General features: G+C 41.2%; 1 protein-coding gene across 2 annotated transcripts in view; it reads left to right on the plus strand.

Annotated features, from left to right (window-relative positions):
* LOC116062114 (metabotropic glutamate receptor 4-like) overlaps positions 1-22,374 on the plus strand; it is a 219,031-nt gene that overhangs the window by 145,009 nt on the left and 51,648 nt on the right. The window lies entirely within an intron of this gene.

Genomic DNA, 22,374 nt, shown 5'->3' on the forward strand with positions numbered 1-22,374 from the left:
TCTCTCTCGTAGGCCTTTCACGGAGTTCCTGCAGCTTTTCGTTCAATAAACTGTCTGTACACTTACAATGTTCTCAATGCTTTGGTTAACATTTAAGGACCCTCATTATGCTACCATTGAAGTTTGGTGATATTTTGAGCCTTTTTAGTGGTATAAATAGCGATTTGTTTTTACTTTCCCTGTGCCCCGAATACTAGTGTTGTAAGCTAATCAGTGGTCCACGCTAGCTCTTTCAAGCTACAAACCCATTCGATTAGCATGAAAACATGTCCCAGAGAGCGACAGAGTGGGTACACATCTGTTATTAACCCCTAGGTTCGTTTTGCGCCGGAATTGTCCTTTCACCTGAGAGTTGTTATTTAGAAAGATCCATGTTTGTTTGTTGCTGAAGGATCCTGTGCTTATACTTAAGTATGTGGGAATGTAAACCATAACTTAGATTTAATTAACTGAATATATAGAAGTAGCTGATCTAATTAGCTATTTTTTTCCTATTAGCAAATAAAGCTGCAATTCATTGTGGAAACTAGTCAGTAAACACACAGCCATCTATGCTGTATTAGTTCTATCAAATCATAGAAGTCAGTCATACCACAGCAATAATGCTACTGTACATATCATAAATAGATATATAAATACAATGATAACGTGTACAGGGCAGGCTGAGGTCGCTAGCTTCTGCTGCACTATAAAAACAGCTTGCAAAGACATTTCACGCTAGCATTTAAATGTTTTCTTTGCCTTAACGGTTTAACAATGTTCCAGAGATGTAAATGTTTACTGCAACTTTATTTATTTTTTTATAAAACAGAGACAGTTGGGTATGATTTATGCTTAAGTCTGAATTCTTTCCCTGAAATCTGACTTTGCACTAAGCTCCCAACTCTTGTCTCCAGGGAATACGTGCATCTGCTACACAAGTGCATACAGTAGGCGCAATGCAAATTGAATTTGATTTGCAAATATTGAGAAGCAGTGAGAGTGTGAAAGTGAGGCTACAGAGCGAGCCCGGAGGAAAACAAGGAGATGGCACTGTACATTGTTGGGAATACAGTCAGTTTGGCACAGGGCACTGCCGGCACAAGCTCGGTCTGACCCCTGACCCTTTCTGAAGCAGAATGTAATCACAACCGACATGTCCAGTACTCTCTGTGCCACTGCGCCCCTTTCTTTCCTGCCAGCTCTAAGCTTCTGCCCATCATCAGTCGTCCTGGAGAAGCACCAGCAGCAGCAGATTACTCCTGCAGAGCCCTCCAGTCTCTCCAGCTCAGCTGCCTATTTGCCTAATAGTCCATGCAAAGGGGACTCAAAACCCAACACGACAGTATCAGTAGGATTTGAGCTTTTTCTCTCTCCGTTTTTCAAAAATATTTTTTCATTTTTTCCCTACTTTTAAAGATAGTGGTGTTAAATGTTAAATAAGGCCTAACCTCCCATATACATTTAAATATTTGGGTATATCAGTTCTTTAGATTCTTTAGGTTTAAATAGGTTTGAGTGATTCTCAAATGAATCCCCTACAAACTGGTACAGTATGTCATTTATTAAAGAGCTGAAATCTAAAGGGTTGTCAACATGTTTAGTTGAGAGTGTGATTCCCTCTCTTTTGAATTTTTTTAAACGGTTTAAATCTTAGCTTCATGGGAATAAATTACAGTTTTAAACAGATGTAGGTATCTGTGAAATAAGAAAATAGAATAACAAATAATTTAGTAACAGTGGTCGGCACTACATGAAAACTGCAAGCCAATGTAAACAATCCAGAGTTTAAAAAAAGTAATGTTTGAGGTTTTGTTAAAGGTTTTTATGAGATAGGAAAGGTATTCAAAAACGGTGTTATGCCTTTAAGGTTGTAAGTATACAATGTATTTTAGTGATGAACAAATCTGTGTTTTTTTTGACACACAGATGTCTCTGGATCTGCTGCTTTCTTATTCTCTAAATGTCTCACTCTGAGCACAGGTGAAGAATCCCTAAAGCTGCCTCCAATTAACTGAGCTCAGCCTTTCAATAGATCAAGCCCTAACCGAGTCATGAATGCTTAAAGCCCAGTAAATGTCTCCTTATTCCACCTGTTCTGTATCCCGCTACAGAGATCTGATATTTTCAAAAGGGATTTTATTGCATTTAGTGATATCATGGCACAATCTAGGGTGCCTCCTGAGGTCACACCTTAATTAGAAAGGTTTTGTAAGCATCCAAGGGGGAACATGCTTATTGCATTATGTCGGTTAGGTACTTGTATTTTTACCATGGTGGTTTGGGTGGTAAGTTGTGTTGGGACTGAAACTGTGTTTTGGGGGCCCTATTATATAGAGAATTAAAAACTATTGTAGAACTTGGACTGTCGTCAAATAGAGCTATTGTATAGAACAATTGTGTGTTAACGTTTTTGTTAAATTTGAAATAGTTCATTATCAATGTCTAATGTCGTGTTTACCTATCTAAGTTATAATGTAGCCATTTAGCCATTAATAAGAAAATTGCTGCAGAAAACAACATCAGTGCATGTGCAATCCTTAGAATAGTTTTAATTAAAGAAAAAAAAAATATATTACTCTAACACCGTTATAGTGGTAACTGCAGTAGTAGGGCAGTATAATATATAATATATATGTAATATAGACATAGGCGCCGATACCGTGGGTGCTCCGGAGCTTGAGCACCCACGGAAAATACTGAGCACCCACGTGTGCCAGACTGCCAGTAGTCTACATTCATTTAAAATTAAACATTGCAGTTGTTGCTAAGTGAAGCGTCTGCAATATTATGATTGGTTATGTCACTGTCAGTCCCCTGCTCCATATCCTATCCACTAATCACAGCGTCTCTCGGATGAAAACGCCTCTTTAGTGACCCCCCTCCATCCCCCCACTATACAGTGCATGTGCATTAGGTAATCAAAGTGAGACTAACGAAGCTGATTGCGGTTACGTGTCAGTTAAACTTCTCATCTCCAATCCTATCTGTATTTGTGAGAAGTGGCGCTGTCCTGAGTTGAAAGATAGCCTACTTTACGGCTTTATTATCGAGTTAATAGGCGTGTGTGTTCGTGTCGGCTGCTGTCCATTTCCATTGTCCAAGATTCAGAAATGCAAATATTTTTTGACTACTTTTTTTTTTTTGTTTTTAAAGGGCGTGCGCCTGTGAGCACCCACGGAGGAAAACATAAATCGGCGCCTATGAATACATACTGTTAAATACAATATAGTATATATTGCATAAAGAGTCCAAATAATACCAAAAAAAAGCAAATAAGTGAAACACAAAAGTGATAAATCGCAGATGGTCTTCAGTCATTCAGTACCTTGAAATCACATCTTAAGATGTACATCAACATGCATTTTATATATATTTTTTAATATCGTATGACACAAACTCATGATCAAATGTATGCAGGGCATGGAATTAACACCTGACCACCCGCCAAATGCGGATGAATTTTGCAATTGGCGGGTAACACTGTCAATCTACCTGCCACATTGGCAGGTAGCCAATGAGAATTGAGTGATTCAGACGCATAACTATCGGTAAGCAGGGTACGCGGTTGCTTACGGGCCTGGTCCATTCAGGGGCCCGCATCACTGGAAGACATTGATTGACAGCCGGGGCCCCCTATCGCATTTTCATTACTCACACAATCCCAGCAGTCCCACGTGCAGCCACTGACCAAGCGGGAGTGAGACTACTGTCTATGGAGTGAGAATGGGTCAAATTAATTTCCTTGTTTCTGTTATAAAGACGAGACGTGTGTGTGACTCGAAAATCTCTCATTTACCAACAAAACGTACAGCGAAAGACCGTGCAAAACATTTCAGACCGTCCTGCCAACCTGTATAGGCTACATTTTAAAATCAATGTACGCTGTAACGATTTTTCACTCTAAAGTCAGCGGCTGCTGTTTCAATACTGTCGGTTCTCTGCAGCGGGCGGGGTTGTTGCTCCGTTTCCCCGCGACGGACGCGCACACACACAAACAAACACAATCACACATGGTGGATGCAGGAAAAAACACAGATGAGATGTACACGATGACCTAAATTGAGGACAGCTACGCTCGTTATTATAAGTGCAATGATAAGTTAAAGTCCAATAAGTACTTTATTAAACCGTATGAATGTGTGTCCCAGCCCAGGATAGGAAATTAACTAACAATGTAAAGATCAACAATCCACTGACAGTGACAGATATGTTCATATTTGATTAATTCAATAAATTATTATTTTGTGTCTTAAATCCACCAGCCGTTTTATATATCATATTATACCAACATTTGCAGCATCCTGAGCCTTTTTGGTAAGGTTCCTAGAAAATCTCAGCCCAGAGTAATTCATTAATAGTAATAATTATTATTCTCCCCAAAACAAGTTTCCTTTTTATTTATTTTTTTTTATTTTTAAGAACTATAAAAAAAAAACTTTTTTGCAACAACTCATGTGTTATGGTGCGCATTCACCAGTGTTTTTTTGTTGTTGTGGTGCACGTAGGCTACTCCTAATTTTGTCAGTCATCTCATCTCTTATATGACAGTGGCGTAACGAGCCAACACCGGGCCCCTATGCAGGATTATGTATGAATGTATGAAATACAAATTCACTCAGAGTTTACAAGTTAAAAAAGAAAGAAAGAAAGCAATGTCAACACAAAGATCAACTACAAGAAGAGCTTCTAGTTTTTATAAAAATCATTGTTTAGAGACAAACACTGCACTCGTCTCACTGCCTTACAATTTGTAAACAAGAATTTAGACAAACATCTGTCAAATCTCCCAGCCTACAGCTCCTTTAAATCTGATGACTGGAGTGATAGCTGCAAAACGTTTACATATGTCTGTTTTTTACATGCTGATGTTTGATTCCCATGTCCTTTCCTCTAATTCAGGCTTTGATTAATTATACAACAGAGGACTCTGTCAAAACCAAAGCCACAGGTAGTTGGCCGTTAAATGGGTTCTGCAGTTGTCTGCTCACGAAATAAAACAGCCTGATCAGAACTGGGCAAATGTTCCGTCTCATTAAACAGCCAAAGGCCATACTGAGCAGCAGTCTCACCCACCCAATGTCACTGTGGCCCTGTTTTCACTGTGCTGCTTTGTGTGGAGGAAAACTGATTTTAGCTTTGAATGGCACATTTGGGTATGTTGAAGTAGGATAACAATTACGTAGATTATTTTACTTTATTGAACAAAATTATGATTTATTAATTTTGAGCTCAATTTCTGCTGTTTCAAAAAAAAAGAAAAAACGACTACCAACATCTTGGAAACAGAATATAACTGGAAACGGCCAGAAAGTTTTGTCCTGTTGAAATAGATTTTAAAAAAGTGGAATAACAAAACGTGACAAACGTGCTAGCTCTACAGAACAGAAACAGATTGCTGTGTTGACGGATAGACCATATGCTTGTGAGGCCCTAACATGAACACATTGCAGCTGGTGCTTCTGTGCTAGGATTCAGTTATTTTTCCAGCACAGTCCACAGATAGTCCAAACCTCATATATAAACATAATGTCCGTTTTAATTTTGGACTTTTCTTGACAGCGCCCTGCCGTTTAATGTTTCTGTTTAAGACTAGCTGGAGGAAAAATTTCTCCCATAATGTGATAAGACAGAATAATCAAAATATAAAGTAGTCCGGCCATTCAAATATCCATTTAGTTTTACGGTCTGTCCATTTGCTTCCTGGCAAAAGGGAAAAGAATGAAATAATGTGCGTTTGGTATTCCACAGAGTCCTACTTATAGGATGATTGTTTTTCATTTTATATATCTGGTCAAATAAATATTTTCAAAAAGAATAATAGCGTGTGCGTGTGTGGAGGCGTTGTGTTAGGTGTTAGATGACCCGAGGTCCTGCTGGCGAGAGAATCTGATATCATTTGACCCCAGCTCACAGGGCTTTCAAGTGGAAACGGAATTTAACTGAAAGTCTCAGTATTTGATCAGACTGGCTGGACTTGAGTATCAGTACCGCGGAGCGGAAACAGTTTGACACTGGGGCAGTCGATATCTCAGAGGAGGTTAAAAATAAAATTCAGTGTCTGTGAGGGCAAGCATGAACTCGAGCTGAAGACTGAGAATAACAATTAGGACAATGGAGGGGGACTGGCATGCTTCTGCTGAGATGAGCTTGTCTTTTGTACATTAAATCTAGAACAGGGGTAAGATGAGTTAAAAGATTTCTTTGATGTTTTAAAAATCACGAATGACAGTTTTGTTCGTTCTTAAAGCATTAGTGCGTAACCTTTTGATATTAATAAACGTAAGTTACATTCAAGCCATTGCCAAATGAGTTGCTACAAAACTAATTAAGACTATCAGCTCCACACAACTCTCTCTGTATTTCTCAGTATGGCTATGTTCAGAAGATTGTGTCGTCCGGTGACTTTCCACACGCAGAAAATTGAGTGAAGGTAATGACCTCTTCTGAAGAGTCCATCATGTTTTTTTAATCCTCCTGTCCTCCTTGGCTACTAGTAACTGAGTGGAGGAGGGGTGGGGGCGTGTGCGCGATCACAGAAGGCTTGTATCATGTGGACGCGCCAACAGTGTTGTTGTCATTACTTTGAGTCACTCTCAGTTGTTCAGTCTTTTCACACCCATCAACAGCCATGCTTCCTTAACCATGTACGAGGATCTTAAATACAATTGTAACAGCTTTTTTACAAATCTGTTCTTCAGCGGTGACTAATCAGAGGATAACAATGCAGTGAAAAACATTTTTTTTTTGCTCCACTGGAGTTCTTTCTGAATACTGCCTTCAACTTTCTTGAATTCCGCTAACCTCAACATTTGTCTGGGATAAGAAATAATCTCTTTTTTCTATGATCAAAAAAAACATGCATCCTGTGGATATTTTGTCTGCAGGTAGTGTAGCGTTTGGTCCTTAGCGAGAATTGCAATCTGTTAAGTGAACATAATTGTTACTTTGTGTTTTGCCATGTTCAACTGCCTTCCAAAGGGGTGGGAATTTTGGCAAGCTACTGCTCTTTTAATTTTGTTTTATAGGAATTTAGTGAAAGCCTCTGGATTTCTTTTGGCACTGAAACAACAAATCAGTTGACCTTTTATTGAGAACTTACGTCATGAATCATGAATTCATCCTGATATAATCCAACATGATAAAATATATTGTATAATAAGATACCTGTTTGCAAGTTATACCTTAATTTATTGAGTAGGTCATAATGCTTAGAGTGTACAGCCATTGCTGCATGACTGACATTTGGTATTCCTAGAGGCGTGCCACTAGAGGCTTGTCATGTTAATCTTATAATTAATACATTTTACAATGTAAATATAAAGTCATTTTATAATGTTATGCCAGGTTTAAATATCCACTTTTTATATTTTGAACTAGAAGGGCACTCTGAGAGTGCAGACCTCCGCCAAGGCATGCCCTATTTTACAACGTTAAATTTTCCCATTCGAGGAATAATTTTTTTTTGGATAACCAAATGCCCAATCTCACAATGTTAATGAAAGTGAAAAATAATGTGTGTGTCTGCCCCGTGATTCAGATCAACTCTGAAATGTAATGGGTTCTTCCTTGGCCCATGCTACACCCTTCCACCAAGTTTCATTAAAATCGGGCCAGAAGTCTTTCCGCGCTCCTGCTGACAGACAAAACAACAAACAAACAAACCAAGTCGAAAACATAACCTCCTTGGCAGAGGTAACAAAGTATAAAAGATGATTCACTGTTTTTCCAAAAGGAGGCCATACAGGAAAGAGTGTACAAAACACAATACAAATTATATAGTCAGAGGAAGAAAGCTTTTGCTTATACACTAGTTTATTTTCACTGGAAGTGAAAACAACAGATCCAGTAAAAGATAGCTCAGCAGTGAAGATGCAGAAGAGGGAAGGGCCATAAATGTTTAATGTTAGACCATGCAAGCGTCATGATTTTTTTTTTGACATACTGAATGGTGTCATCATCAGGACAGTTTTTTCAAATGGCAGAACGTCAGACATCGTTTCATCTGCAGTTGCTGGACTGTCACTGAAACGTTGCACCTTCGAGATGCAGGGCTGTTTTTAAAAAGCTGTCTTTTCATTTGGGTCATTGTCATTGTATAACATCCATCAAACCCCTCCCTCCTTGAGATTACGGCTGGAGTATCATTACGAAAGATGATTACAAGAAAAGAGGGGTAAAACACTTTTCCAGTATAATGTCTTGCTGTTGTCACCCTTCACCCTTGAAATGCAAGACCATCCTTGTTGCACAAGTCTTTGCTCCCTCAGTACATTTCTTTCTGTTTGTCTCTGAAAAGCTGCTGTGCCTCCAGTGTCCTTATTAAATAGTGTACGGTCTTCTGCAGTAATGGAGGCTGACGCTCAGTGTCATTTTTTCTCACCTTGTAAAAAGTAGTGGGATTTTTTTCTTCCTTCTCCAGCGGATATTGCACACAGTTCTATTATATCCCTGTATGTAATCACATTTAGTGGATTTCACGGTCTCAGGTGGTGACACGCTTTAAGATGGAAGTGTTAGAAGAATGTATCTCAGGTATATCGAATAAAATGAAACCACAACATTTTTCTGTTTTGTTTCCTTTTCTCAAATCTGTACACTGACACTTACACTTACATACCGTTGGATGGATAATTTCAAATCATAATTAATCAGATTTTTTTGGTCTTAAATAACAGTTGAAGCAGAGGAGGAAGAGGAGAAGGGCAAAGACAGCACACAGCAGCACAGGGACAAGGAGATTATGCAAATGTTAGAAATGAGGGTTGCGTGCTGCACCCTTTGTCATGAGGGAAATGTCAAGAGGAATGACTTGAATACTCATTAACCTGAAATGCCTAGTGAGAAATATCATCTGAAGAAGAGGTTTTAGTCATATTTTCAAATGTTCTGTACAGGCAATACAACCAGGACATTACTTACTGTATATGTAATTAATGCACCTTGAGAACTTATGATAGTGTAGCTATTAAGCTCTTACAATGATCAAGCTAAAACACTAAAGTCTGTGTACTGAATTGGTTTTTATGTTTAAAGCCTTACTCTGCAATGATTAAAGGAATTACCAGAGCAATTAAATACATAAGGTGGAATGCAAATGTGTAGCTATAACAGAGTTTCCTGTCTAGTGTACTTTATTATTCTAAGTATAATGTATGTGCAAGGAAGAAAGGAAGGAAAGAAGAAAGGGAAGAAGAAAGGAAAGATGGTAGGAGTTCACGTCCCTTTGGCTCAACATGTCAAACACAGGAAATCCCTTTCAGGGCTCAGACAGATGCTCCTCCTGCTTCAGGCCTCATTGAGTCCAAATGAATTCAGCGTTGGGCTTCTGAGGGTTAAGACTAAGAGAGACATTGTATGAATTTACTTTGACTTTGCAACCACCTGTATCATTACACCGGCACTGTTCACCTGCTGGCATTATTCGTATTACTGAACAGCTGTTTAGAGGTAAAAGACATCAGGTAGAGTCGTGAGCAATGTGGGAATTTTGCTGTTCACGTGTTCAACAGCTAGACATGTTTGATATAGTACCAATTCAGACGTGTGACACTAACATACAACTTTTGTTACGACTTAAACAAATACAGAAAAGTAGTAATTTACTAAACCCAAACAGTAAGATTCTGATTGGATTTCCTCTTTTTATATCTCAACTTCAGTTACGTTGTTATACTGCTCTACTCATTTAGTACATTTACAACAACTTGACCACCTCCCATGCTCCTTCAACCACCACACCTGCCTCCCCCCCCTCGACCCTCTCAGTCACTCTCTCATTTCGCTTTTGTCAGTTATTCTCTCTAATCCTTTTTTATAAATATTCGGTTGACAGTTTAGCAGTTTACATCCTTTTATCTGTGACATAAGATTGAGAGATGGTGATCTGTTCTACAAATGTGCAAACAAAATATATTGTGTGGTTAAACAATTAAGTTGTGATATACTGAAGGTATTCCAATATTTAACCGTGTCCACTTTGAGACCAGAAGCTTTTAGACCACTAGTTTGGCAACATAACAATTTACCAAAAGGGAGAATTCATCTGAGGATTGTTCATTACTGTATCTTGGAGAAGTTGTATTCCCAACAACGCTGGCCTGGCCTCTGCTGGAGGCTGTCCTGGGGCCTGCCAGAGGCAATATTAAAGGCCAAGACACTTTATCACAAAATAGATGAACCTTCAAGTAGTTCAGATCCTGCAGCTTCGGGGGCCCTTTTGAACCTTGGTGCAGTCTGATGGCGTGGCACATTTTGGAAAGAAGCCCGATTGGGCAGTATTTCTGATTGATATACTTGGAATCCAGTTCTGAGAATAATATATTGTCCAGAAACTAACTTTTATCTTCTTCCAGTAATGTGACTTTGCACTGGTGTTCTCAGTTAGGTTAGAGCTCTCACAATTCCCCAGAACATGAAGTACCCAGATTTGCTTTTCAGCCATTCATTTAAAGACATCTCCATACATACAGCATAAGAGTGTTTTTAAATAACATTATCAGGATTAGTGTGTCGCAAAAAGTCTAATTGCAAATGTAAAACCCTGTTACTTTCTACTCTTTGCCTGAGGAGCCCTTAAAAAACGAGATGGTTAATCTCAAAGGGTTTATCCTCTAATTAAATGTTATAGATAAATAAATTCTTACTAAGTGCTGGACACAAAGACAACTCTTCAGTAAGCATCTGTTGAATGGAAAAGCAACTATTGATTATTTTCATTATCAGTTAATCTGCTGATTATATTCCTATTTAATCAATTAATCATTTTGTGTAAAAGATGTAAGAAAATAGTGAAACATGCCCACACAGATCCACAGACCAAGGCGATGTATTTAAATTGCTTGTTTTAGACAACCGACAGTCCGAAACCCATTGGTATTCAGTTTACTATTAAATATGACAAAGAAAAGCATCAAATCCTAACATTTGGGAAACAAAAACAAGTCTCTCAATTAATCAACTAATTGTGGAAGCTGCACTCTAGAGCTTCTGCCTTTCACTGAGTAGAAGTGATATGGTGGAACACTATCTGCAAATAATAGGACCACACCAGGGTTTTCCCTACCATTGTAAGGCTTAAGCGAGATTTATAGTTCTGCGGAGGCTCCACGCAGAGCTTTCGCTGTAGCCTACGTAAGTGGCCTGAAGTTTATAGTTTGTGCGTTGGTGTGTGAGTCGATCTCTTTCAGAGAAAAGCAAGGCCTACGTGTGTCTGTGCGTGAAGAGTGTGTGGTAGAGCAAGTGAGAGAGTGACGACGATTATCTTCGGAGCGTGTACTGACTCTAGTGGGAGAAACAAAGTGTCTCCCCTATGCTTTCTGACCACGGTGGGAAATCTGTAGCAGGAAAAGTGAACCCTCTCCTTGATTTCATGTTTATGGAGAAGGAGAACCAGGAAATGAGTAGGTGGAAATGCAACGCTAACAAGCCACGTGCGTTGCCGCGATGTGTAGTTAAATTTTTCGAGAGGTGCACGTCCGGCGTAGGGTCGGTATCTCCGCATAACTACATACATAGCCACGGCGTCCATTTAACGCAGAACCATAAATCACGCTTTAGACGCGCACCCAAGCCAGTTTGGGCACCACCTAAGCTGAATGAATATAAAATCAATATGAGCATCAAAACTAAATAAATGACTTTTCTCAGATTTAATGGTTGTAGTTGGTCCCCAGTGGACTTCTTTAGCAAGTTTTGTCTTTAAGCTTTTTGAGTGTTTTTTTTATTTTTTATTTATTAATTGCTCTAGCTTTTCCAATGTTTTAGACACAGATATGGTAATAATAATGGTCCAAAATGATGTGAAATTGCGTTTTTGTTATTTTGAAAAACCTAATATTTCTTTCTCCGAATACATGCAACTTCCACAAACCTAGGGAAAACACTGCACACCTAAATGACAAATTCACACACTATACAGCCAGGTTAACATTAGCAACAGGAGTAGTAAGCATATTCACAAAAACAAAAAACACCACATGCCATTTATACTGCTACAGCTCTTTGTCTGTGACCACACAACTTGCTGCTGGATGTATCAGCATGAAAAATGCCAGCAAAGCCAAGAAGCCATTTATCACATCCGAAGCACTGATAAAGAAACTATTGTGATGTGCCAGGGGATGAAATAAAAAAAGAGATTTCAATTCAGAATGTGACCCATTATTTCATTCATCTGTTGTCAGAACTGTATGCTCGCTGAAGGTAACATATCAGAGTCTGACAGGCTAACGTCAAATGTAGTTGCAGGGAAGTTTACAGCAGCTCTTTGACAATGTAAGAATGTGCACCTCAAGGCCTGCTGCAGCTAGCTCTTCACCCGTGCCCACGCCTGATTAGACGGCATCATTAACGTTTGCTTTGCCTCATGCGAGGAAGCAATATACACTTTTACTCTTCAGCTAAGCTTTGACATCTTAAGAGCTTTGCAATGTGGATTCTCCTTGGTGTGAGGAAAGTCCCATGGTTGTCAGGTGAGGCATTTTACCACAGCGCAGAAAAGCTCATTTCACAGTGCTATGGGCCAGTCTTTGATTTATTAATCATTTGTACTGAGAAGGAAAATGTCATTCAGTCATTTGAAATCTACTTTTTAGTTGACCCAGAACCTTTTTTTTTTTTTTTTTTTAAATTCAGGATCTGGGAACTGAAATGACAAGATACTCTCCAGCAAAACTGCTAAATGATCGGCTATAACATGCAGTTACTATTCTCTCCTGAAGAATATAAAACATTCTCAAACTTTCTGTACTTGAAGTGCGTATCCTCAGGTCAAACCGACATTTGTACAAAAATTTTTGCTATTACCACAGCTCCGAAATTTGCAGCTGCTGGAAAATAGGACAGCGTCGGCTTTCTCAAGCTCCTGCCGACGCAGACAAATCATTTGTGCTTACACCGCTGAGTTGAAATGATAGTTTCTAATGTAATGTCACGGTTGTCAATAAACAGAGCTTAGCAGCAGCAATGTTTCAGAGTTTATTTTTGAAGAAACAGCTTATGTGCATTTTATCTATGGTCCCAAATTTCTCCTTGAATTAAATTTTAGGCGCTTTATGTTATCCATTCAGATTATTGCAAGTGAATCAATTTTGGTTAAGGAATTTAGTCAAAATAGTAAAGATCATTTAAACAAAATACAGTATGCAATCAAAGGCTATCATATCAGTCATACTGAAATGTGACAAGTTTAACTAGCCAATATCTAAATTTTAAATTTAAAACCTCCCTCAAAATGATTATGTGCTTAAAAAAATACTCTGCAGTGGAGGAACTGCAAATTTCCTGTGTGGGATGAATAATAAGTACGAAACAACATGTTCTGTCACTGCTGCCCTCTTGCCCTCCATGAGCTCTCCCTGCACTGTGGAGATAAATAGAGAGCGGGTCCATTTCCCTCCGGGACTTACAGCGTGCTGATATCGGAGCAGAGTTGCTGACAGATGTTATACCACGACTGGTTGCCATTTGGCTTTAGAAAATAGCCATGCCAACAAACACTTTCAGTTGATCCATCAACTTTGAGGCCAGAGTGTAACTACATATCCACCCTACTGTGTTCTCACATACTTTCCCAGATTGTTAGCGGAGTCATCAATATAAGCTTGAGTAAATAATCTTTTTTTATCAGAGACCAAAGATTAGACCCATGCAGTCCATAACACTCAATTTAACAAGTTGGCCCAGAGTACAGCACCTGTTGGGGCACTCAAGTTGCTTCAATGCTCCCTTCCCTAACGTTTATTATAATAAAGGAAAGTTGTCAGTCTCAAATTAATTGCCTCAGCTCTTGGTGCAAGGAAGTTTTTAAAACAATACCAGTAGTTGTGCTACTGACAACCTATCTGCCAAAAATTTAAAATTTTAAATACAGTGGGTTTAACTTTTCTTGCTGAATGAGGCAACAAACAGAAGTTCACATGGGAAGTATAACAGTCAGTCAGCTGTAGCACTTTTCAGCTTCAGATTTAACACTTAAAGTGCTCATATTATGCTCATTTTCAGGTTCATAATTGTATTTAGAGGTTATATCAGAATAGGTTTACATGGTTTAATTTTCAAAAAACACTATATTTTTGTTGTACTGCACATTGCTGCAGCTCCTCTTTTCACCCTGTGTGTTGAGCTCTCTGATTTAGCTACAGAGTGAGGCATCACACTTCTATTCCATCTTTGTTGGGAGTCGCACATGTGCAGTAGCTAGGTAAGGACTACAAGCCAGTAGTCAGAAGCAGAGTATGAGGGCGTGCCACGCTAGCAGCTAGGCGAGCATTATAACGTGTTACAAAGTGAGGCACGTTTGTCTCTGAAGTAAAGGCTGGACTACAATAGAGCTGTTTGGAGCAGTTTGTGAACAGTGTTTTCTGTTGGAGATGGTAAGTGCCTTTGGGTGGACTTTGGGCTTTTTCACTTTGTAAACCTATAACATGCACAAAAAAGATATATAACACAATAAAGGAAAGGGAAAAAGCCAAAAAGCATAATTTACTGGCCTCACTGAGTGTAGATCTACTGAGCTAGCCAGCAAGTTTACAACCATCAGGCTAGGACGAACAAAGAACGTCGATGCAAGAAATCTTCATTCCTTTTCTCCTTTCCTTTATTTATGCTGTAAAACTGTGAATACAAATAAAACTATTTTCAGTCCATTCGTTTTCATCTTATAAGCTATAAAACACATTTGCTAGCCACACATATGTAGCAATTATCGCCATTACGAAGAACAAAAGGATTCCTTAGCTTAAACATAGCTTATACATTTCCCATACTTCTGTTCAAACACATATTTAAGTAGAACAATTTATACTTACGGGCATTGCCTTCGTGTGGGTAAGAAATAACTATTAAGCAAGTGAAAAAGACAACTTGTTCTGAGACAGCAAACCGGACAACCTTTCACGTTGACTTCTCTCGTGTGTCTGCCCGATAAACAGGAAGTAAGCGGTTAACTCACCCAAACGTACATTCCAATACTCGTTATGACCAATAGATGGCGCACTAACACAGCAAATGATAAGTGAACGCTGTGTACAAGAACAGACATAAAATCTTGGTCTGCTCAGACCATGACACTCCCTGCCTGGTATCTTAGGGATACCAAATATATGGGCTCACACGTCTAAACACACTCAATATTATATTTGGGAGAAAACAGTAAAACAAGTTCAGAAATTGGTCTGGTGTACACTTTAGGAGTACCTTGACGAATTGCTCTTACTTCCACAGATCTCACTACACTGTCCTTACTGGGAAGAGCTTTTGTGACCATCGCCATAGGCCAGTAGTGTCTTTTCACAGCACTGTCTCTCATAAGACAATGTCTCCTTCCTGCAGGTTGGGCCTTGTGTCCTGCCACTTGGTTCGACTTTGCAAGGTGTTCAGGTACTCACACTGCCATTTGTGCCAAAAAGTCTCTGCAAGATGCTGCACCTGTTTCCACTGCTGACGAAGGATCTCTGCTTTGCCGAAGTCTGCTGGAAGTGAAGATGGAGTTCCAGTCTTTTGTGTCAACAGCATTGATGGGGTAAGGATGAGCGGGCTCTCTGGGTCAGTGGGAACAGGCAGCAGAGGCCTTGCGTTAATGACGGCGCACACCTCTGCCATGAATGTGACAAGCACTTCGTGTGTCAGAGAGGAAAAACGCTGCTGCAGAAAGATGGAGTCTAGGATGCGGCGTGCCACCCCGATGAGCCGCTCCCAGGCACCTCCCATATGGGAGGAATGTGGGGGATTGAAGATCCATGTGCACTGTTGGTCTTGTAGGTATCGCTGCATGTCTGAATCTTCTTCCAGGTTCAATTCTTTCGACGCTCCGATGAAATTTGTGCCTTGGTCAGAACTGATTAGCTTTGCAGGCCCTCTGATGGAGAAAAATCTCCTAAGAGCATTAATGAAACTGAATGAAACTGGATGTACTTAAAGTCTCTATTACCTCTATGTGCACTGCACGCACACTGAGGCATGTAAACAACACCGCCAACCTTTTGTTGTTGGCTTGTCCACCTCTGGTCCGACGGCAGGTCACTTCCCATGGGCCAAACACGTCTAGGCCGATGTAGGTGAACGGTGGGGCAACTTGTAGCCTGTCTGCAGGTAGATCTGCCATCAGCTGATGCTCTATTTTTCCACGCAGTCTTCTGCAAGTGACACACCTGAATAGTGTGTCCCTTATGCACTTTTTCCCTCCTACCAGCCATAATCCAGCATCCCTGATGGCTCCCTCAGTGAAGTGTCTGCCTTGGTGCTTTACCTGCTCGTGGTGGTGTCGCACGAGGAGGGTTGTTAGGTGATGCTGACCTGGGATGATGAGAGGATTGGTCCTGTTTATCTCTAGGCCAGACTGAGAGATGCGTCCGCCAACTCGGAGGAGTCCATCGCTGTCAATCACAGGACGAAGCTTTCTGATGCTGCTTTGCTTTGGTATGTCTGTCTGTTTCTGTATGTTGTTGAGTTCGTTAGCATATGTTTCTCGTTGCATGTTCATGACCAGGAGTTTTCTTGCTTTTTCCAGGTTTTCTGGCGTGGCTGCTTTTTTACAGATGTGCCATCCTCTGCATGTGCTGTCACAGATGGTCTGAGTGAAACACTGAGCAATGTGAATCAAGATTGCAAGTGTTCTTAAGAGAGTGGTCCACTTTGAAAACCGGTCGAAGCGCTTCACTCCTAGATGGCACGTGGAGGTTTGGGTGACCAGCACTGACACTTTCGGCCGGATTTCAGGGTCGGACCCAGGGTCAATGAGGTCAAATTGTTGCTGAACGTCGTCTGGTGGTTTATCGGGCAAAAAGACTGGACCAGTCAGCCAGTTAGTGTCCTTCAATGAGGCTGCAGGCACAGATCTGGAGCCGTGATCCGCTGGGTTGAGCTCTGATGGAACGTATTTCCATTGTTGTGGTGAAGTAGCTTGTCTGATGCGTTGCACTCTGTTGCTCACATAGACATAGAATCTTCTCTGCTCGTTGTTGACATACCCTAGCACAACTTTACTGTCTGAAAAAAAGGACACAGAGTTCATGTGCAGGTCCATGTTACTTACAGCAAACTGCTATTTCCACAGCTTGGACTGCCGCACAGAGTTCGAGTCTGGGTATAGTTGTCTCTTTAACAGGTGCTAGCTTTGCTTTGCCGAGGACAAATCCAACTTCAGAGTGGCCGTCTGTGTTGGTCACTTTCAGGTAGGCTACCGCAGCGATGGCTTTGGTTGATGCGTCTGCAAACACACACAACTCCCTTGAGCTTGCTGCAGATGGGGAGAGGGATGTATAGCAGCGGGGGATCTGTAGTTCTTGAATGCACTGAAGGGAACCTTTCCACTTCAGCCACTCTGCCTTCAGGTTTTCTGGGAGAGGTGAATCCCACTCTCCTCTTTCCATGGTCAGCTGTCTGAGCAGTAATCTTCCTTGTATGGTGACAGGTGAGAGATAGCCAAGAGGATCGAAGATGCTGTTAATGGTGGAAAGCATGCCTCTGCGTGTAAACGGCTTATTGTCCTCCTGCACCTGAAAGGTGAATGTGTCTGTGAGAATGTTCCAGCTTATGCCTAAGCTGCGCTGCATAGGCACTTCGTCCGTGGAGAAATCCAAATCCTTGATGCTGTTTGCACGGTCTTCAGGAGGGAATTCATTCATGACAGCTGCACTGTTTGTTGTAATCTTATGCAGTCTGAGACAGGAGCGGGAGAGCATCTCTTGTGCTCGCTTGATGACGCTGATGGCCTCAGACTCAGTTGCAAAAGACTTCAAAGCATCATCAACGTAAAAGTCTCTTTCAATGAATGCCTGGACGTCTGAGCCGAATTCAGCTTCTCCTTCTGCTGCTGCTTTTCTGAGGCAGTAGATCGCCACAGCGGGGGATGGCGTGTTCCCAAAAACATGGACACGCATTCGATAGTCCACGATGTCGTTGTTCCACTGGTTGTCACGGAACCACAGAAACCTCAGGTAGTCTCTGTGCTCTTCATTGACAACGAAGCAGTAGTACATGTGCTGAATGTCTGCGGTTACTGCAATTTTCTCTTTTCTGAACCTGATGAGGACGCCCAGCAGGTTATTGTTTAGATCAGGCCCTTTCAGCAGGACGTTGTTGAGTGAGATTCCTTCATGCTGAGCGCTTGAATCGAATACGATACAAATCTGTTCTGGCTTTTTGGGATGGTAGATGCCAAAAAATGGTAAATACCAACATTCTTTCCTTTCTGGAAGGGCTGGAGCAATTTCAGCATGTTGACAGTCAATCATTTTTTGCATGAACTGCATGTAATGTTGTTTCATGACAGGTTTCTTTTCTAACGTGTGGCAGACAGACCTTAGGCGTTTTAGTGCATAGTCTCTATTGTTAGACAGGCGTCTCCTAGGAGACCGGAAAGGGAGGGGTGCAACCCAGCTTTGAGTATCATCTTTAAAGACTTCTTTGTCCATTATTTTCAGGAACTTGAGGTCCTCAATGGACAGAGAAGGCTGGTGGTCATCGTCGGTGCAGGTGAAAATAGAGGAGTCTGTGTCGTCTCCGCAACGAAGAGGAGCTGGATGGACAGCGGCGCACTGAGGTGGAGGAAACTGTAGGACAGAGCAGCTTTGTGTGAGGTCTTTTACACGCAGGTGGCTATAACAGGGCGTGAGGTAACTGGCTGTGACTGCTGAGGGCCGGTGTGCTGTGCCAAGGCACACATCTCCAATCACCACCCACCCTAAGTCTAATTTCTGAGCAAACGGGGCATTGCTGGGTCCATTTATTTGCTTACGGATTTTGTGAATTCTTAAAATGTCTCTTCCTAGCAAAACGAGTATTTTTGCATTGGGATCTAAGGGGGGAATCTCACTGGCTATGCTTTTCAGGTGGGGGTGATGTAAAGCTGCATTGGGAGTGGGTATTTCTGACCTGTTATTTGGGAGCTCGTTGCACTCAATGAGGACTGGAAGAGGAATGCAGGTCTTCTCATCGAATGATTCCAGCATGTAGCCACACGCTCTCCCTCCAGATGTCTCTATGCTGCCTGCACATGTCTTCAGTGTGTACGGTGATGGAGTGCTCTTGTCGTTGAATAACTTGAAGAAGTCAGATCGGGCTAGACACTTGTTGCTTTGTTCATCAATAATGGCATACACTTTGGTCACAGCTTCCCGGTGGCCCAATGGGTACACGTTGACTAGGCAAATTTTTGAACAAGCTCTTGCACTCACTCCCTCGCCGCATATTTCAGTGCACTTGGACGTGACGCTTTGGTCGCCCTCCCTGCCGTCATCTGCAATGGGTGGGGTTGGCTTTGCTTTCCATGGTGATGGACCAGGATGAAGGGCTTCAACATGCTTGTCGCTTTGACATTCTGCACACGTTATGGCTGTGTTGCAGTTTTTTGCAATATGGGCAGTTGATGCACAACAGCGAAAACAAATTAGGTTTTCTTTAAGGTACTGTTTGCGGTCAGTCAGCAACTTGTCTCTGAAGCCCCTGCACTTTCCTAGTGAGTGAGGCTTTTGATGAATTGGGCAATGCTTGCTTGGGTCAGGAGTGTCAGCTTTTGGCTCACCTTTTTGGCCGGGGTCAGCGACTTGAGTTTTGTGAACTGCAACAGGCTGATTTGCATGACTTGGGGGGCCTCTGGCCTTGTCTCTCTTGATGGAGGGTGCTGTAGGCAGAGTGATGGTAAAGCTTGGATCGTTTCTAGCTTTGGCTTGTTTGTGAATGAACTCTACAAATACACTGAATGGAGGGAAGGGAATCTGGCGCTCGTGTTTGATCTGTGAGCCGTAGAACATCCACTTTTCCTGCAGATTGTATGGCAGCTTTTCAACAATTGGAGCTACTCCTCTAGCTGTGTCTAGATAAAACAGCCCTGGAAGAAATCCGTCTTGTTTTGCAGCATGCAATTCTCGTAGGAGGTCGGCTAACTCACGCAGCTTTGCTGGTTCTTTGTTGGATATCTTTGGGAAGTTCTCCAGTCTTGTGAATAGCGCCCCTTCAATGGCTTCTGGAGTGCCATAACACTCTTCGAGGCGCTGCCAGATAGCCTTAAGGCCACTCTGTGGATCTCTGATGTGGGCTGCTCTCAGTCTGCGTGCCTGTTCTGATGACTCTTTGCCAAGCCATTTGATCAGGAGGTCGGTTTCTTCTGCTACCGTTAGTCCTATGTTGTCTATGGTGTTGCAGAATGAGGCTCTCCACGCCCAGTAGTTCTCTGCCCTGTCATCAAACTTTGTCAGTCCAGTGGAGACCAGCTGACTTCTTGCGATGAACCTGGCCAGGTCTGTGGTTACAGCACCGTGGTCGTCTGGTTCTGGTGTGTGGTGAGAGGGTAAGCCACCGCGGGGAATTGCACCAGGAATAGTGTTGTCTGTTGCTCCCTGCCATACTTTGTTGCAGTTGTGCGTTGGTGACTGATATGTTTTTGCAGGTGGCATTGGTGAAGAGAAGCTGTGTGCAGTGGGAAGGGCAATATCATTTTCTAGCTTTACCTCTAGTCTTGTCGGGATATCACGTGCAGTGAAATACCGTTGGTTCACCTCTGATCCCGGTTCCCCGAGGCTTTTGTCGTTTTCAAATTCGGCTTGAAGTGCTGCTGCTTCAGCTATTGCAGCCTCCATTTCCTTCTTGCATTGCAGTGCTTCCAATTCTGCTTCTAGCTTTGCTTTCTGAAGTTTAATTTCTAGTTCTTTTTCTGCATAGGCGGCTCTGGTTCGAGCTGCTTGTGCCTTTGCCTTTGCTGTTGCTAACATTGTGCTCTTCTCAGAATTGCGGGTTGACCCATGTGTGGATGCACGAGTGGAGCCTGACATCAACACTTGAGATCTCACCTCCAGGTTTTGCAAGTCGGCTTCGGTTAACCCGGTGGGTAGCTGCGCATCTGGCTGAAGTTCCATGTCTTGTGGAGCATGTGGTTGGTTCTCAAACTGTTTGCAGGTTGCTGGAAGATCTGTCCTCTTGACAGTCGAGGGTATGCCCTTTTACTTTACTGGCCTCACTGAGTGTAGATCTACTGAGCTAGCCAGCAAGTTTACAACCATCAGGCTAGGACGAACAAAGAACGTCGATACAAGAAATCTTCATTCCTTTTCTCCTTTCCTTTATTTATGCTGTAAAACTGTGAATACAAATAAAACTATTTTCAGTCCATTCGTTTTCATCTTATAAGCTATAAAACACATTTGCTAGCCACACATATGTAGCAATTATCGCCATTACGAAGAACAAAAGGATTCATTAGCTTAAACATAGCTTATACATTTCCCATACTTCTGTTCAAACACATATTTAAGTAGAACAATTTATACTTACGGGCATTGCCTTCGTGTGGGTAAGAAATAACTATTAAGCAAGTGAAAAAGACAACTTGTTCTGAGACAGCAAACCGGACAACCTTTCACGTTGACTTCTCTCGTGTGTCTGCCCGATAAACAGGAAGTAAGCGGTTAACTCACCCAAACGTACATTCCAATACTCGTTATGACCAATAGATGGCGCTCTAACACAGCAAATGATAAGTGAACGCTGTGTACAAGAACAGACATAAAATCTTGGTCTGCTCAGACCATGACACATAATATGAGCACTTTAACATCTAAATGTTATTTCAGAAAGCTCCACTTCTTCAGTATCATGCTAACTGCAGGCTGCTTGCCTGCATTGGCTTGTCTCAGACCGCGTTCAGATAGCCTCCTCATTTATTTTAACAGGGGGTTACGCACAAGCAAAATAAAAATGCAGGGTCATTTATGAATAGAAAAATGTGTTTTTTTCCAATTTCATCTGGACTGAAAGCAGATCCATGTTGTAAAAAATACAGATAGCTAAAAGCAGTTATTGATAAATCATCTTATAATATTTGTATAATTTTTGTAACATTAAGAAAACATTCTCACACCAAGCAAGAAGTTCGTAAAATGAAAACACGTTGGTTATAGTCATGATTCATGATTATTAATTAACCCAAATATTTAAATAATAGAACAAGCTTTGGTTTCTGGTATTTTCTTAATAGAAATGGTGGCTTCTTTTACAGGAAACATATGGGAAGATACATCACAGCAATCACAGTCTTTTTTAATACAATCTAATTTCACACATCACCATGCAGATGTCTTTCTTATTAACATTAGATCATCTCCCCATGAGTGCATTTGAAACCAATTATAAACGAAAACACAGCAAGCTAGAAGTTTGCTCCCATTTTCTTTAATCTTCTTTGCTACCTAAATTGTAAGCCTTTTCTGTCAATAACGTAGCCAGGCCAGCTTACAGAGGAAGTGTACGGCTAGTTATTAAGAAAATAAATAACTTTAAAAAACTATGAAGGCTCATATGTTCTCTGCAATTATTACTGGTAATCTTAAAGAGATTCGATAACCAGTTTGCTATCCTCAAACCATATTGTAGGGAGAAATTTTGTAGATGAATTCATTT

This window comes from Sander lucioperca, chromosome 12 (genome assembly GCF_008315115.2).
Source record: "Sander lucioperca isolate FBNREF2018 chromosome 12, SLUC_FBN_1.2, whole genome shotgun sequence".
In the NCBI taxonomy this organism is placed as follows: domain Eukaryota; kingdom Metazoa; phylum Chordata; class Actinopteri; order Perciformes; family Percidae; genus Sander; species Sander lucioperca.